The sequence below is a fragment of the Mustela erminea genome, chromosome 10, assembly GCF_009829155.1.
Source record: "Mustela erminea isolate mMusErm1 chromosome 10, mMusErm1.Pri, whole genome shotgun sequence".
Lineage (NCBI taxonomy): Eukaryota > Metazoa > Chordata > Mammalia > Carnivora > Mustelidae > Mustela > Mustela erminea.
Genome location: NC_045623.1, coordinates 73,918,937 through 73,935,808, shown reverse-complemented (window position 1 = coordinate 73,935,808; position 16,872 = coordinate 73,918,937). Strand labels below are relative to the sequence as shown.

General features: G+C 38.0%; 1 protein-coding gene across 9 annotated transcripts in view; it reads left to right on the top strand.

Annotated features, from left to right (window-relative positions):
- The window catches only part of MAST2 (microtubule associated serine/threonine kinase 2), a 208,289-nt gene that overhangs the window by 82,797 nt on the left and 108,620 nt on the right, over positions 1–16,872 (top strand). The window lies entirely within an intron of this gene.

The window sequence follows — 16,872 nt, the reverse complement described above, 5'->3', positions numbered from 1 at the left end:
ACCCCCTTCTTATTTGGGCCAGGGAACTTGGTGGGCCAGCCAGTTTCTCTTGCTAGGTCAGATACTCCAATTTCCCCCACCCCTTCTCACTTACAAGTCCTCTTCTCTGTCTTGGTTTTTGGCTAGCATTTGAGCAAGAGCTGCTGCTTAAATACCCATCATAGTTTTATACTCGTGTTTTGGGATTTACCAAGTGTGTTTTTTTTTTTTTTTAAACAGACTTAAGCTTTTTGGGAATGTTCACGTTGAAACTCTTAGCATCTTTATCTGTCTCATAACATGGTCCTAGGGAGAGGCCAAGTTTTCTGACAGTTTAGGGGCAAGGCTAGCACCAAATTTGGATTCAGGATAGGAATAAGGCTTTCTTTCACCTGTTTTTTTTTTTTCCCCCCCTATTCTGGCTTTAGGGCGTGGGAAATTGCTAAATAATCTTTGTCTCTAGACTTAAATTCTTTCATTTTCTTGGCCTACTTTTTCTCTTTAGAATTCTTTTAGGGCACTACTGCAGATTTGGCTAATCAGAATCATCTAGAATGCTTGTTAAAATTCTGAACAGATTCTAAACTTATTTGTATCAGAATCTATGTGTTGGGGCCCAAGAAACCTGTATTTTTATGCACCTGCATCCACATCTACCATGATTTTGCTAAGAAGCCAGATTTGGGAAGCACTAAGGAAATAGTACTATGATAAAACAATGGCTTCAAAACTTTTCCTTATGGAAGCATATAAGGAGGAGGACACAATAGTAATCATATTTATTTATTAAATGTACTTTATATATACATTTTATGTATTTTTTTGTCAGTGTGTGAAATACAAGGTAATTCTTTCTGTTCTTGCTATTTTAGGATTTTGTTTGGTAAAAATACTCTAGTAATTAGTTGTCTTCTGAGATTTTTGTAAAGCTCTTTGGCTGTTTTGTGAAGGCTCATTGTGATTTGATAAAAAGAGACTCAAGAGTCAGAAAACCCCTAGGGTTCAGTGGGCTTTGTCACTTAATTAGCTTGGTAAATGTAGACAGATCACTTCATCTCCTTAAACCTTAGTTGTCTTATCTATAAATGAGGATCATAACATCTATTTTTCTTTTTTCTAATATTAATAGGAGGATGACTTAATATATGTGATAATGCTTCATTTCTTAAAATTTTCTAAGGTGTATTAGTTTTAGAATTTTTGTAAACATACTGGATTAAATTTGGATACATTTTATTATTTAAGAGCCACATTTCCTTATTTAAATTTAGTTCTAGGGGTTTAACCAGTTAGGCATTCGACTTCTGATTTCCACCCAGGTCATGATCTCAGGCTTGCGATATGGAGCCCTGAGTTGGGCTCTGCCCTCAGAGAGGAGTCTGCTTGAGATTCTCTCTGTCCCTCTCACCCTCCCCCCGCTTGTGCTCTCTCTCTCTCTTTTTCTCTCTCTCAAGTAAATAAATAAATCTTAAAAAAAAATGGGGCACCTGGGTGGCTCAGTGGGTTAAGCCGCTGCCTTCGGCTCGGGTCATGATCTCAGGGTCCTGGGATCGAGTCCCGCATCGGGCTCTCTGCTCAGCAAGGAGCCTGCTTCCCTCTCTCTCTCTGCCTGCCTCTCAGTCTACTTGTGATTTCTCTCTGTCAAATAAATAAATAAAAATCTTTCAAAAAAAAAAAATTAGTTTATGAGATGCCTGGGTGGCTCAGTGGTTAAGTGTCTGCTTTTAACTCAGGTCATGATCCCAGTATCCTGGGATTGAGTCCCACATGGGGCTCCCTGCTCAGTGGAGAGCATGCTTCTCCCTGTAGTTGCCGCTCCCCCTGCTTGTGTTCTTTCTCTCTCTGACAAATAAATAAATAAAATATCAAAGAAAAATTGGTTTAGTTCTAGCAGAATCTAGATAAATCTATGTTCTCAAGTGCCCCAAGTCTTCTAAAAACTGGGCAAAGTTGCTACCAGAACCCTTAATGGAGTGATCTACTAAGTATGGATACATAACTGAAAAGGAGTGGCTTTTCAGGATCTTGTTCGGCAAATATATATGTATTCTTTTTAATTTTATTTTTAAAAAATTTAAGTAATCTCTACATCCAATGTGGGCCTCAAACTCATAATCCTGAGGTCAAGAGTCACATGCTCTACTGACTTAGCTGGCCAGGCACCCCGTACTTGGTCACTGTTCTATTATTTCTGGTATTTTTTCTTTTTTTTCCTATTATTTGGAAGTTCTCTGAGATTTGCTCTTTGCTTAAGATTTGGTGAAATGAATTGAGGCCTAAGGCATGTAGCTTCTTCTAGCAGTGTGTGCGTCCAATGAAGGGAATTTGCTGAGGAGAAGGAAGGATATCCTGGGAAATTATTATATGAAATTGGAGAAATTTGAGGGTTCATTTTAGTTTTAACCATAAGAATATTTTGGTCATTTTTGTGATATCTAAAGTTAGGCTTACTGTAACTTCCTTAAAATAATTAGAAATAAATACCTTTTAATAAAGTAACTCACATTTAAACAATTGATCATTCAGTAAATGCACACTACACCGATCTAGGTTTTGAAGTTACAAGATTAAATTAGACATAACTTTCTATTTGGAGGATTTATCATTAATTAAGCTGGAAGTACCTCAGTGCAAGTGGTTTTTTAAATCTCAGTGGTTTTTTAAATCTTTAATATTGGAAGAGTAGAAAAGTTTTATTCTGGAAGGAAGCAGGGAATCCTGGATACTAATCTAGGCTTTGCCACTAATAAGTTGTATGTTGACAGGAACTATCATTTCTGGGACTGAATTGTCTTACTTACAAAACAAGGGGTTGGGCTTACTTCATGTCTGTGCTTAGTTCTCTCATCAAATAATTGAAGCTCTATGGTATCTCTTTTGCATAGAGCTGGGCAAGCCTTTGTAGGAAGTATGTAATAGGAAGCAAAGTATGGCTTAACATTTGTAGTAAAGAAGCCAGGAAGGTATAAACAACACAACATAAGATGTTTGAGTAAGTTTAAATAATACTTTAATTTTATAGTAAGCGTGGAGAAACTGGTATTAATGAAACAAGTGACTTAGCCACTTATTCCATTTTTTTCTGGTCCTTATAGACTTGTCTGGAAGTTTGTTTGTTTTTTTAAAAAAGATTTAATTAATTTATTAGTTTGAGAGAGAGAGGGAGAGCGTGCATGAGCTGGAGGAGGAACAGAGGGGGAGCGGGAAAGAATCTCCAGCAGATTCTGCACTGAGCACGCAGAGCTGAAGTCCAAAAAGCCAGATGCATGCTGATCCCGTGACCCTGAGATCATGCCCTGAACTGAGACCAAGAGTCAGACCCTTAACTGTTTAACTCACTGAGCCACCCAGGTGCCCCATAGTTTGGAAGTTTTAAAAGTTATTTTAATTGTCTTGGGACACCTGGCTGGCTCAGTCAGTAGAGCATATAACTCTTGATGTCAGGGTCATGAGTTCAAGCCCCACTTTGGGCATGGAGATTGCTTAAAAAATAAAGGGGGGGGGTACCTGGGTGGCTCAGTGGGTTAAGCCTCTGCCTTCGGCTCGGGTCATGATCTCAGGGTCTTGGGATCGGGCCGCACATTGGGCTCTCTGCGCAGCGGGGAGCCTGCTTCCCCCCTCTCTCTACCTGCTTCTCTACTTGTGATCTCTCTCTCTGTCAAATAAGTAAATAAAATCTTAAAAAAAAAAATAAATAAAGTTAGTGTAATTGTCTTCTGAGTCTTGGTTGGAAGAAGGAGGTGTACTTCTGTTCCTGTTTGTCTCTGTCCCAGAATGGCTCTTGCAAGAGCAGATGCTATTATATGCCCATTCCAGGTATAAAGCCTCATTTCCTTTGGCATATTTTCTCTAGTATATTTTATAGGAGCAGAGAAATTTGGCAGTTGCAGCTAATTTGGTATCTTGTCTTTTGAGAGAGAGAGTCCGGTTCTTTTAATAAACAATTTTGAAAGTGGCTGAGCAATATAAAATAAATGAAGTTCATAGTAATTTTGGAGGCTATCAATTGTTATGCTTTTCCATGTAATACGATAATTGCATTAAAATGGATAGAAATATAAAAAATGGATTTTTGGATGAGATATCTTGGCATTTTACAAAGTAAACACTCTTCCACTTAACAAGTAATCCCTCCAGTGTCTCCAAATTGGGAAGTAAAATATACCATAGAAATGAAGAGCTTGTATTTGAGAGTCAGGTAAACCTGGGCCTGATCCTGCCAATATCCTTTAATAGGTGTTTTCTTTGTAAAACGTGTTACTGAATTTCTCTTGTCTTTTTGCTTCTATTCATTTGTTTGTTAAGATTCATTCTTGTTATTATTAAGTTCTTATTATGTGCAGGCACTTTTCAAGATACTGGAGATAAAGTAGTGTTGAAAGCAAAGTTTCTAGTCTTATGGAGCTTCTGTTCAAGAGAGACACACAGAAATGTATACCAAGTGTGTCATAGGGTATTGAGTGGTATGAAGAAAAAACCAGGTAAGAGATATGATGGTATATGTTTAATGGAGCAAGGGTTGAAATTGTGTTGTCTAGGAATATTTTCATTAATATTTGAATGGAGAACAGAGAGTATGGAATGAGGGATGCTGATATATATTGGGCAAGAGCATTCCATGTAAAGGATACAACATGTGTCAAGGTTCTGAGGTAGAAACATGCTTGGGATGTTGTAGGACAGCAAGGAGGCCAGGGTGACTCTTGGTGAGTGAACAGTGGTGTTGGGGTTGGTGGGGGGGGGGCACCAAAGAATATGAAGCAGAAGCTGGATTTTGTAGTACCTTGCAGACTACAGATAAGATTTTTGTATTTTATACTGATTGGGACAGAAAGTCAGTGGGTGGTTTTAAGCAGAGAAAGATGCAATCTGTCCTGGTTTTTGTTTTGTTTTGCTTTATTTCTGTTTTGTTTTTTGGAAAAGGGCACTTTTTTGAGATATAATCCGCGTATCATACATTTGCCATTTAAGAGTATATAGTTCACTGTTTTTTTAGTGTATTCACAAGGTTTTACAGGAATTACCGCTGTCTTAGTTCAGAGCATCTTCATCACCTGAAAAGAAGACCCCTACTTGCTGGCATTCGTACTCCATTCTGTACTCGCTCTAGTCCCTGGTAACCAACAAGTCTACTTTCTGTCTTAATAGATCTGCCTATTCTGAACATTTCATTTAAGTGGAATTATATAATATGTGGACTCTCGTGTCAGGCTTCTTTTGCTTAACACAATTTTTAAGAGACTCATCCATGTTTTAGTTTGTGTCATACTTAGTTCCTTTTAAGGCTAAATAATATTGCATTATATGTATGTATCACATTTTGATTATCCATTATCTGTTGATGAACATTTGGATTGCTTCCCCTTTTTGGCTGTTGTGAATATTGCTGCTGTGAACATGGGTGTCCAAGTTTGAGTCCCTGCTTTCACTTATTTCAGGTAGATACCAAGAAGGGGAGTTTCCGGATCATATGGTAATTCTATGTGCAACTTTCTGAGGAACCACCATCCTGCTTTCTATGGTAGCTGCACCATTTTACATTCTAACCAGAAATGCATGAGGGTTTCTCCACATCCTAGCCAACACTTGTTTTTCCATTTTTATTTTTATTATTTTTATTATTTTTTATTTTTAAAGATTTTATTTATTTATTTGATGGAGAGAGAGATCACAAGCAGGCAGAGAGAGAGGGAGAAGCAGGCTCCCTGCTGAGCAGAGAGCCCGATACGGGGCTCAATCCCAGGACCCGGAGATCATGGCCTGAGTTGAAGGCAGAGGCTTAACCCACTGAGCCACTCAGGTGCCCCTGTTTTTCCATTTTTAAAATAATAGTCATCTTCACAAGTTTGAAGTAGTATTTCATTGTGGCTTTAGTTTGCATTGTCCTAATTACTAGTGATGTTGAGCATCTTTTCATGTGCTTACTGGTCATTTGTAAACCTTTGTTGAAATCAGTTTCTTTGCCCATTTTTTCTTTTTTCTTTTTTTTTTTTTTTTAAAGATTTTATTTATTTATTTGTCAGAGAGAGAGAGAGAGTGAGAGCGAGCACAGGCAGACAGAGTGGAAGGCAGAGTCAGAGGGAGAAGCAGGCTCCCTGCGGAGCAAGGAGCCCGATGTGGGACTCGATCCCAGGATGCTGGGATCATGACCTGAGCCGAAGGCAGCTGCCCAACCAACTGAGCCACCCAGGCGTCCCTTTGCCCATTTTTTCAATTGGGTTGTTTATTTTTATTGTTTAGTTGTAGGAGCTCTTTATATATTCTGGATATTAAACTCTTTTTTTTTTTTTTAAAGATTTTATTTATTTGTCAGAGAAAGAGAGAGAGCATAAGAAGGGGGAGCAGCAGGCAGAGGGAAAAATAGGCTCCCTGCTGAGCAAGGAGCCTGATGTGGGACTCCATCCTCAGACCCTGGGATCTTGACCTGAGCCAAAGATGGATGCTCAACTGACTGAGCCACCCAGGCGTGCCCCCCCCCCCCCGCCCTTTTTAAAAGATATTTTCTGGTATTTAACTCATGTCAGATAAATGATTTCCATATATTTTCTTCCATTCTTTGGGTTGCATTTGCATTTTCACTCTCTTGATAATATCTTTGATACACAAAAGTTGTTAATTTTCATGAAGTCCAATTGATTTATTTTTTCTTCTGTTGCCTGTGCTTTTTGTGTCCTATTCAAGAAATCATTGCCAGATCCAGTGTCAGAAAGGTATCTTCCAAGTATTTTCTTATAAGAATTTTATAGTTTTAGGTCTTTGATCCATTTTGAGTTCATTTTTGTCTATGGTATAAGATAACTGTCTAACATTCTTTTGCATATGAGTATCTAGTTTCCCCAGAATGGTTTTGGCACCCTTGTCAAAAGTATTGGATCGTATATGTGAACATTTATTTTGGAACTCTCTATTCTATTCCATTGGTCTAAATGTCTGTCCTTATACTAGTACCATACTGTTTTGATTACTGTATCTTTGTAGTAAGTTTTATTTTATTTTATTTTATTTTATTTTAAAGATTTTATTTATTTATTTGACGGATAGAGATCAAAGGTAGGCAGAGAGGCAAGCAGAGAGAGAGGAGGAAGCAGGCTCCTTGCTGAGCAGAGAGCCCAATGCGGGGCTCGATTCCAGGACCCTGGGATCGTGACCTGAGCCGAAGGCAGAGGCCTTAACCCACTGAGCCACCCAGGCACCCCTGTAGTAAGTTTTAAATAAGAAAGTTTGGTATCAAAGAACTAACTCTGTTCTTCAAGATTATTTTGGTTGCTTAGGATTTCTTCTGATTCTGTATTTCTGTAAAAATGTCATTGGGATTTTGATAGGGGTCGTTTTGAATCTGTAGATCAATTTGGGTAATATTATCAGATTGACTAATATTAAGTCTTCCTATGTTTGAACATAGGATATTTTTCCATTTATTTAAGTCTTCTTTAATTTCTTTCAGAAATATTTCATAGTTTTCAGTATGTGGGTCTTTCAGCTCCTTAGCTGAACATATTCCTAAATTTTTATTCTTTGTAATATTATTATTAATGGACTTGTTTCTTAAATTCTTTTTTGGGTTATTTATTGTTAGTATATAGAAATCAACTGATTTTTGTGTTTGTGTATCCTGCAGCTAGCTTTGCTGAATTTATATCTCATTGTAGTTTTGATTTACTTTAATAACTCATGATGTAGATAGAGTCTTTCTTTTTCTTTCTTTTCTTTTCTTTCTTTCTTTCTTTCTTTCTTTCTTTCTTTCTAGGATTTTATTTATTTGAGAGAGAGAGAGATAGCAACAGAGATAGCGAGAGAGAGCACAAGCAGGGAGGAGAGGGAGAAGCAGGCTCTCCTCTAAGCAGGGAGCCCAGTGCTGGGGTTGATCCCAGGACCCTGACATCATGACCTGAGCTGAAAGCAGACGCTTAACCAAGTGAGTCGCCCAAGTGCCCCTGTTTCTTTCTTTTTTCCTTTTTTAAGATTTATTTATTTATTTGAGGGAGAGAGTGTGTATATGAGTAGGGGGAGGAGCAGAGGCAAAGAGAGAGAGAGAGAGAGAATTTCAAGTAGACACCGTGCTGAGTGCAGAGTCCAGTGCAGGGCTCAATCTCATGACCCTGAGATCATGACCCCAGCCGAAATCAAGACTTGGAAGCTTAACCAACTGAGCCACCCAGGTGCCCCGGTAAAGTATCTGTTCATGTACCTGTTGGCTATTTGCATATCTTCTTTGAAGAAATGTTCACCCAAGTCCTCTGCCCATTTATTATCTGAGGTATTTGTCTTCTTATTATTGAATTGTAAGAGTAGTTTATATTTTCTGTATACTAGACCCTTATCAGATACATGATTTGCAAATACTTTCTTCCATTCTGTGGGTGGTTGTTTCACTTTCTTCATAGTGACCTCTGATGTGTAGAAGTTTGTAATTTCAATGAAGTCCAGTTTATCTGCTTTTTCTTTGGTTGTGCTTTTGATATCATATCTAAGAAACCATTGCCTAATTTAAGGTCTTATTTGTTTTTAGGCTAACTGTAAAGGTAACTAAGTAATAACACAGAAAGGCTAATACTATTGAAAGAAAAATTTATTACTTAAAGTTTCCCCAACAGAAAGGGACATGCCATGCCATGCAGGCCACATGAGGAAAGCACCAGGTTTGGTCAGGAGGCAGAAAGGAGCAAGAGGAAAGCCTAAACCAGAGTCTTTATTGGGGTTTGTACAGAAAAGACAAGGCAGGGCAGGGTAACCAGCTTAGGACTGGCTACTTTGAATAACATTGGTGGGTTCTGGGCTGTCGCCGTGGTATTTAGTTGTCTGGTACTTGACCCTGAGTGATACAGGACAGGGGAAATACTAGCTTGATGTGTGAGAGTTTGATAAAGGAGTTGGTTGGGAGTATAGACTCAGGATTGGTTAGAAGGTTTGTTAATAGGATTTTTGCAAAATAAATAAATAAATAAATAAAAATTGGATGGCAGGGGAGATATAACCAAGTTTAGCTCTTAGTTTGGCCCTATAATTAATAAGTGCCAAATAGGGGGTACCTGGCTGACTCAGTTGAGCATGCTTGATCTGGGTGTTGTGAGTTCAAGCCCCACATTGGGTGTAGAGATTACTTGAGGGGAAAAAAGCCAGTAGGCAAATACGGAATCTGAGAAAACAGAACAATGTTGTGATGACTTACTCATATTTCTTTTTAAGAGTTTTATGGTTTGAGCTCTTACTTTTGGACTTTGATTCATTATTAGTTAATTTTTATATGTGGTGTAAGGTGAGGATTCGATTTAATTCTTCTAGATGTGGATAGCTGTTGTCCCAGCTCCATTTGTTGAAACAACTTTTCTTTGTTGAATTGAGTTGATATGGGTTTTAAAAAAGTCACTTCTTGCTCAGAGGGTAGGGAGAGCAGAAGTGAAATCCGGGAAGTGTGTGAGGAAACCACTGCAAAAATCAGTCAAGGTGGTGGTAGCTTAAACAGGATGGTAGCAGCTGAGGTGGTAAGAAATACCTGGGTTCTGGATATATTTTGAAAGGAGAGCTGACAGTATTTTTTTTTTTTTTTTTTTTAGTATTTCTTGATAGTTAATTTTGGTATATGAGAGAAAGCAAGGAATTGGTGGTGATCGCAAGATTTTAGGACTGAATAGCTAGATAAATATGGCTGCCATTTATTGAGCAAGATGGGGAATATGTAAGTGGAACAGGATTGTTTTTGTTGTTTCTCTTCTTGGGAGGGGCAGGAGTGGGAGTTGTTGGAGGAATCAGAACTTTGGTGTTTGTTTGACATCCAAGAAGGAGTGTTGAAAAGATAATTGTGTATATGAAATGGGGATCAAGGGTGAAATCTGATCTGGAGATATATATTTGGAGATCGACAACATATAAATGATTTTCAGAGTTAGGAGATTGGAGAAATAAACTACCAAAATGCTACTCAAGTGTGGTCTGCTGACTGGTGGTGGTTATCGAACTGTTTGTTACCAGTTTGCCATGAGTTAAATAAAGAAATTTAGAGTAAGCAGCTGACATTGTTGTAAACATCAAGCATTTCATCATTTTTCTGTTATTCCATATTTATTGTATCTTGCAGTGGTTTGTGATGGATTAAAATTTTCGCCTGCTCCTTCACCGCAGCTGGTTTGAGCAGCACTGACCTGGTGAGTGAGTGAGTCTAGAAAGAGATAAAAGGACTGAGCCTTGGGTCACTGGAGTGTTTACTGGTTAGGAGGTAAGGAGAATCTGTTGGTAAGAAAAAACTGGAAAGGGGCAGCCAGTGAGGCTGGAGGAAAACCAGAAGAGAGTGGTGTTTCCAAAGCGATGAGGAGAAAGTATGCCAAAAGCTGCTGACAGGTTATGTAACATGAACACTTAAGAATTGACCTTTGATTTCGTAATGGGCAATTCCCTATTGGTGACCTAGGTGAGCAATATTGATGGGAAGTGGGTATAGAACTTGATTCGAATGGCTTCAAGAGAGAATGAGAGATAGTATTATCTGTGTAGTATTTATGCTAAAAATGTTCTACCTCAGTGTGCTATAGGAAGAAACAATCAGAGAAGTTCAAACTGAGGGGGCAATCTGTAGAAGCTATTGGCTTGGACTCTTCAAAAATGTTGAAGTTGTAAAAGATTTAAAAAAAAAAAAAAAAGACTAAGGATGTGTTCCAGACTACTAGATACAAAAGAGACTTGGTGAATAAATGTAATGCTTAATTCTTGGGTGGATACTGGATTAAAAAAATAGTTGAAGAACAATATTGAGACAATTGAGGATACTTGAATGTGGATTTTTATTCAATAGTATTATTGTGTCAGTGTTAAACTTTCTAGCGGGACAGTTGTGTGGTGGTTTTTTCTTGTTAGGCAAGGATTAATTGTGGAAATATTTGAGGGAAGAGGTTTTAAGGTGTTTACAAATAACTTGTCAATGGTTCAGCTAATTAACAAGAAGTAATTGCATATGTGCCTGGCTGCCTGCCTGCCTCTGTGCACAGAGAAAGAAGAGGAGAAGGGAGAGAAACTAGCAAATCTAAGTGAAGAGTATATGGAATTTCATTTAATTATCCTTGCTCCTTTTCTGATATTTTGGGGAGGATTAGTGAGTAATATTATTTCAAAGAGATTTGCTGAAAAGAGCATCATAGAAATCAGGTGATAACTGGAAAAGGTCATGGAGTTTTCTCCCTCTCTTTAAAACGCAGATGGGCGATATTACATTATGTTTTTATGTCAATGAAATTATCCAGTAGAGAAGGAGAAGTTAATGTGAGAGAGGCTGGAACAATTGCTGGAATGTCCACAAGTAGGCAGTCCACCCAGGAGTGCCTGGGTGACTCACTCAGTTAAGCGTCTGTCTTTGGCTCAGATCATAAGCCCAGGTTCCTGGGATCGAGTCCCACATCAGGCTCCCTGACTTTCCCTCTGCTCATGCGCTCTTTCTCTCTTAAATAAATAAATAATTTTTTTTTTTTTTAAATGAAGGACACACATCTCAGTACTTATTGAAATACTGGCCTTAGACAGGAGCATTGACAATTTGTCCCCAGTAGCCTTGGTTTCCTCAGTTTATTTGTAAAAAATTATGCATGTAAAATAAATGGCATGGTGCCTGCAATGAAGCCCTCAACTATTTGTTACAGAAATTAGTGCAGTGCCTGTTATTAGTAAACTTCTGAAAAACCAGTAGTTTATTTAATTTTATTATTAGCAGGCCATAATTACCTGTTAGAAGCTGTAAATTCTTCAGAAACACAAATTAGTTAAAAAAAAATTCTACCTAATAAATTTGAAGATGTAATGGGCTTTATTAAATGATTCATGAGTCAGGCAGCATCCCACCCAACAAGTGGAGGAGAGTTACAAAGGGCTACAAAAAGGGAAAGGCAGGACAAAGAAGTCATAAACAGAAAAAAGGGTTATTTCAGGTGAGGTCACATCTGAAGATGAAAGGGTTTTAGTAGGTGGATGGGGAGGGTCCATGTGACAGATTACCAGTTATTGGTGCTGACTAGAAAATTCTTGACCTGTTAAGACTACATTTCTGGGAGAGATTTTAAGTCTAATTAGGTTAGGTATTATGCCTTGCTTTGGTGACTTGGCCTAAATAATACCATTTTAGATCTGTAGGTTTGTTTTGTTTTTTAAACATTAGTAAGATGCTAAACAAAGTTAAATGAACAATAGTGCACCTTAGAAAAGCCACAAAACATTCATGATTGGCTTTGGTCATGTAAGGGAAGAGAACAACTAAATTCCAGTATGGGAAATGAGAAAATCCAGGCCTGCAACGATGAGGGCTTTGTTGGGGCAAGTTGATTATGTAAGTTCTTTTGGCTCATACCATTTATATTAGATACAGCTTTCTGAAATAAGATTTTCACATTTAGAAAGCTATTTCACATTTAAGCCCATCTGGATATTTTTCAATACGTTAAAAAATATAATCTAGGGGCGCCGGGGTGGCTCAGTGGGTTAAAGCCTCTGCCTTCAGCTCAGGTCATGATCCCAGGCTTCTGGGATTGAGCCCCACATTGGGCTCTCTGCTCAGCAGGGAGCCTGCTTCCTCCTCTCTCTCTCTGCCTGCTTCTCTGCCTGCTTGTGATCTCTGTCTGTGAAATAAATAAATAAATAAATAAATAAATATATAGAATATATATATATAATCTAGAATACCAGACCTAGAGGAGTTGATTAACCTTGTTAAAAGTGTATATATCTGTGGAAAAGGAATTGAGAGAAAATGAAGTTCTAAAGCTATTTGCGTTTGTTACCAAGCGATGGGAATATTCATTTTGCTTTTTCTCAATTGGACCAGCTCTGAATAGCTTCCCTTGCCCAGCTTCATGAGGCAGCCCTCCTTTGGCAACTCCTTTCAAATACAATTACTTTTTTGTGGATTTCCGCTCCAATACCTAGAACCTACGCTTAGGAGTTCATTGTAAATAGTGTTTATGTCTCTAGTTACTGAGAAAGTTAAGCTCTTCTACTATTCATTACAACTTAAGGTAATTATCTTCATATTTCTTGAAATGTCATTGCTTTATTTCTTTGAGGCTGTGAGCAGTCCAGTGGAGGTGAAGAGGAGACTAAAGGAGTGAAGAGGTAGCTGAAGCTCCTGTCATGGGTGTGTGTGTGTGTGTGTGTGTGTGTGTGTGTGTGTGTGTGTGTGTATGTGTGTTGTTATTGGTGACTTTTATTCTTGGAGTCCCTGGGAATAGTAATCCTTTTGCATTGTTGGCTTACTCATTCGGGCGGTGGAATTAGACATCAGATATTGGGTGAAAGTAAATGCTGGTTGTAAGTAAATGCAGCGATAGGCGGTAGGCAGGGAGTAGTTCCTGGGGCTCAAGGATATGATGTGTGTAACTTTTGCCCCTGTGAAACTGACATGTGGAACAGTGTCATGTACTTTCCCACTCTGATGCAACTTGATGGTATTTGCCTGGATAAATGCTTCTGGAGAATGTGCTAAAAAGAGATACCACCTGCTACAATAGTAAACCCTTTGTGTGGTATCAGTGGTGCCTGATATAGGGCTTTAGTTTCTCTATGGACTTTGAAAATCAGGAAATTTTGGTAGTTTTAAGGACTCTGAAGGCCAGAGTAATAGCTCTATGCTATTATACTTAATAATGTATCTTCTTCTTCTTCTTCTTTTTTTTTTTAATTGGGCTTATATAGGAAATGATTCACATAAGTTCTCTATCTCTAGTGAGGATGCTGGAATTGGCAGAGGTTGGCAGGGATAGAACAATAGTCATCACTAATTTCCTAGCAGGACTCATTTTGTTGTTAAGAAATGGATGTATTTTGTCAGTGAGCCATGAGTATGTGGACACAGGACTTGAAAACTGAAATTCTTTGAGAGCTCATTTTGTTACTGTTATTTTTAGAATTGCTGTTGTTATGCTAATTCTTCTCACATTTGTATCTCTCTAGACCTCACAACTACCAATTCACTGTAATCTACTTGGATATCTCAGAAACATCTGAAGTTTAGTATTTGTAAAACTGAAGTCATTGTCTTTCTCAAAAACCTACTCCCCTCATATTCCCTAGCTTACTAAATGGTGTCACTTCCTGATAGAAAACTTGGTTATTCTTATTACTTTTCTCTTCCTTACACTTACAACTCCTTTCTGTTATGTCTCTCAAATATCTCTCAAATATTTCCTCTACTTCTTTCTACTATCACTAGTATGTCCATGTCGTCCAAGCCATTGTAATCTCTTGCCTCTGTTTGTTGCCATAACTTCCTAACTGGTCTTTGTCTCGCATTGCTTAGCCTTAGTCTATTACTCCTCTATCACACAGTAACCAGAAAAAGCTTTTTAAAGTACAGATTTGATTACTAGATGTTTATATAAACTTTAGTGAATTTTTTGTTACTCTTAGAATCATACCTGAAAGTCTTGACATGGCACATAAAACTATCTACACAGTCTGGTTCCTGTCTTTGTCTCCATATTTTGCGCAGTATGTTCCCTCTACCTGGAATGTTTTTTTCTTTCATCTTTACCTTACTAGTTCTTATTTTCTGTCAAGCGTCAGCTTATATCTTACTTCCTTATGAAAAGCTTTTCTGACCTCATCTGTACTGTGCTGTCCTTAGATTAAGTTGGATTTCCCAGAAGTACTTTTGTTCTTTTCTTTCATAGCTTTTTACAGCAGTTGTAAATGAAGAATTATTTATCTGTATTCTCCCATTGTTTGGTCTGTTAGTCTGCTTGGGCTGCCATAACAAAATACCACAGACTTGGTGACATAAATAACAGAGTTACAGTTCTGGAGGGCAGATGTCCAAGATCTAGATGCCAGCAACATTGGTTTCTGGAGAGGGCTCTCTTCCTGGCTTGTAGATACCACCTTCTTGCTGTGTGCTCACATGGCCTTTGGGAGGGAGTCGGGAGAGGAAGGGTAGGGGGTGTGTGTACAAGAAAGATTTTTTTCCTCTTATAAGGCCACCAGTCCTTTGAGATTAGGGCCCCACACTTATGGCTTCATTTAATTACTTCCTAAAGACCTATCTCCAAATAGGTCTTCAACATATGACTTTGGGGGTAGGTGGGGACATGGTTTGGTCCATAGCAGATGGTAAGCTCCATGAGGTCAGGACATGTTTTGTGGTACAATTCTCTGGTCCTGGGGCCTAGTATAGAGTTCAGCACATAATGGGCAATCACTTATGCCTGTTCCTAGTGTTTGGTTAGCCTGGAACAAAAATACAAATGGAGATATAAAGTTGGAGTTTTACATAATGCTAACAAACTGTAAAATAAAATACGTTCTATTTTCCTATCCTGAAAAATATAGTTTTATAATAACAAGTTACAAAAAAAATGTGTGAAGCTATTGATTAAAAAAAATAAACCAGGCAGATGTTGCGGCCAGTTTAGAGAAGTAGAAGAAGCATAGCTTTATCTGTATAAGGAAATGTTGAAATATATTTGTAAATGCTTACAAAGCTGATTTTTCTGTGGGGAGAAGGGAAGTCAATTGAACCTCAAATTTACAGAATTTATTTATAAACTCTATAGACAAGAACTGTTTGTGTGTCAGTATCAATTATATATAATTTACAGAGTTGTAAAATAGCTCAAAGGCAATAAAAGGCTAGAACAAATAATGTATTCTCTAATACATCGTTTTCCATCAGAAGACTGTTATGTTTTCTTTGATTATACCAAGTTTCCTTACAGTCCTTACCCTTTTGATCTAAAGCAATCTCAAATATTATTTTAATCACAAAACAGGGCTGGTCTTAAGTTTGGCTTGGTTATTTACATGGGATAGAAATAATGTTAATTTTCCATATAGATCTTTTTAATTTGCTTTGCTGGAAAATTTATAAATCTCAGATTGAACTTTTAAAAGTCCCTATTATTTGTATTTTGAGGCTAGAAAGCCAAGCTAAAGAAATGCTCTATCAGATTTCATCTGCAGTACCTATAAAGTTGGGTGAATACTTTTCTCAATATCCCCTGAATGTCCTAAGGGTCCTGGGCCTTCCAGGAAGTGACCTTCCTTACCTTCTAGAAGGCTGAATCCTGGAAAGCTAGGAACCACAGCAATTTTCCTGGGAGGGTTTCATTGGTACTGGCCCCATAAAGCCAACTGTATTTTCTTAGAAGTGGCTTAAATAAGTAAGCATCATTCTCAAATAGGACATTTCAAGCAAATTCTTTTTTTTGGGAGGGATGGGCAAATCCTTTGTTGTATAACTTTTTACAATGATGTTTTAAGGGCATTTAATAAGAAAATTCAGCAAGACTCAGATCTCACGGGGGGGAAAGAGTCTTTGAAATCAGATATGATTCAGGAATGTTGCATTTTACAGAAGCAAAGGGTAATACATTTTTTAGGGTTTAATAGCTTAAGAAGGAAGAGAGCAGGCTTCCTTCTATATCTAGAAGACAGTATTAAGGCAATATTCCAAACAAATAACTATAATCATCTCTCATTAGTTCATTTAGGCCTGTGTAATTAATTCTCATTTAACTGGATCTAGTTTAATGGTCCGCTTCTCAACTAAAAAGGGTTCTGGAAATTCTGACTCAGTCCCCTGGAATGGTCTGGAAGTTGTCCAGTTGTCCAAGCAATGGCTTTAGAAACCTGTCCCCAAGAGTCCATTCTTTCAAGTGCCAGTAGTTTGAGATACCTGCTAGTCCTTTTCCAGAGGGCTCTGAGACAATCCTTTGTTGAAAACACAGACTCGGACTTCTAGTTTGATAGCAGATCATTCAGACTAGCATCTGTGTAAAACAAAATCTCTCTGTGGGTGACAGAGACTTAAAATAGCTGTGGTCAGTTTCTTACTGGTGATTTTTAAATGTGAAAGGTCTAATGACAGTTCATAACAAGAATAAGGCAACTAACCAGGGAATTAGGTTGTTTCTGGGGCATACAAAA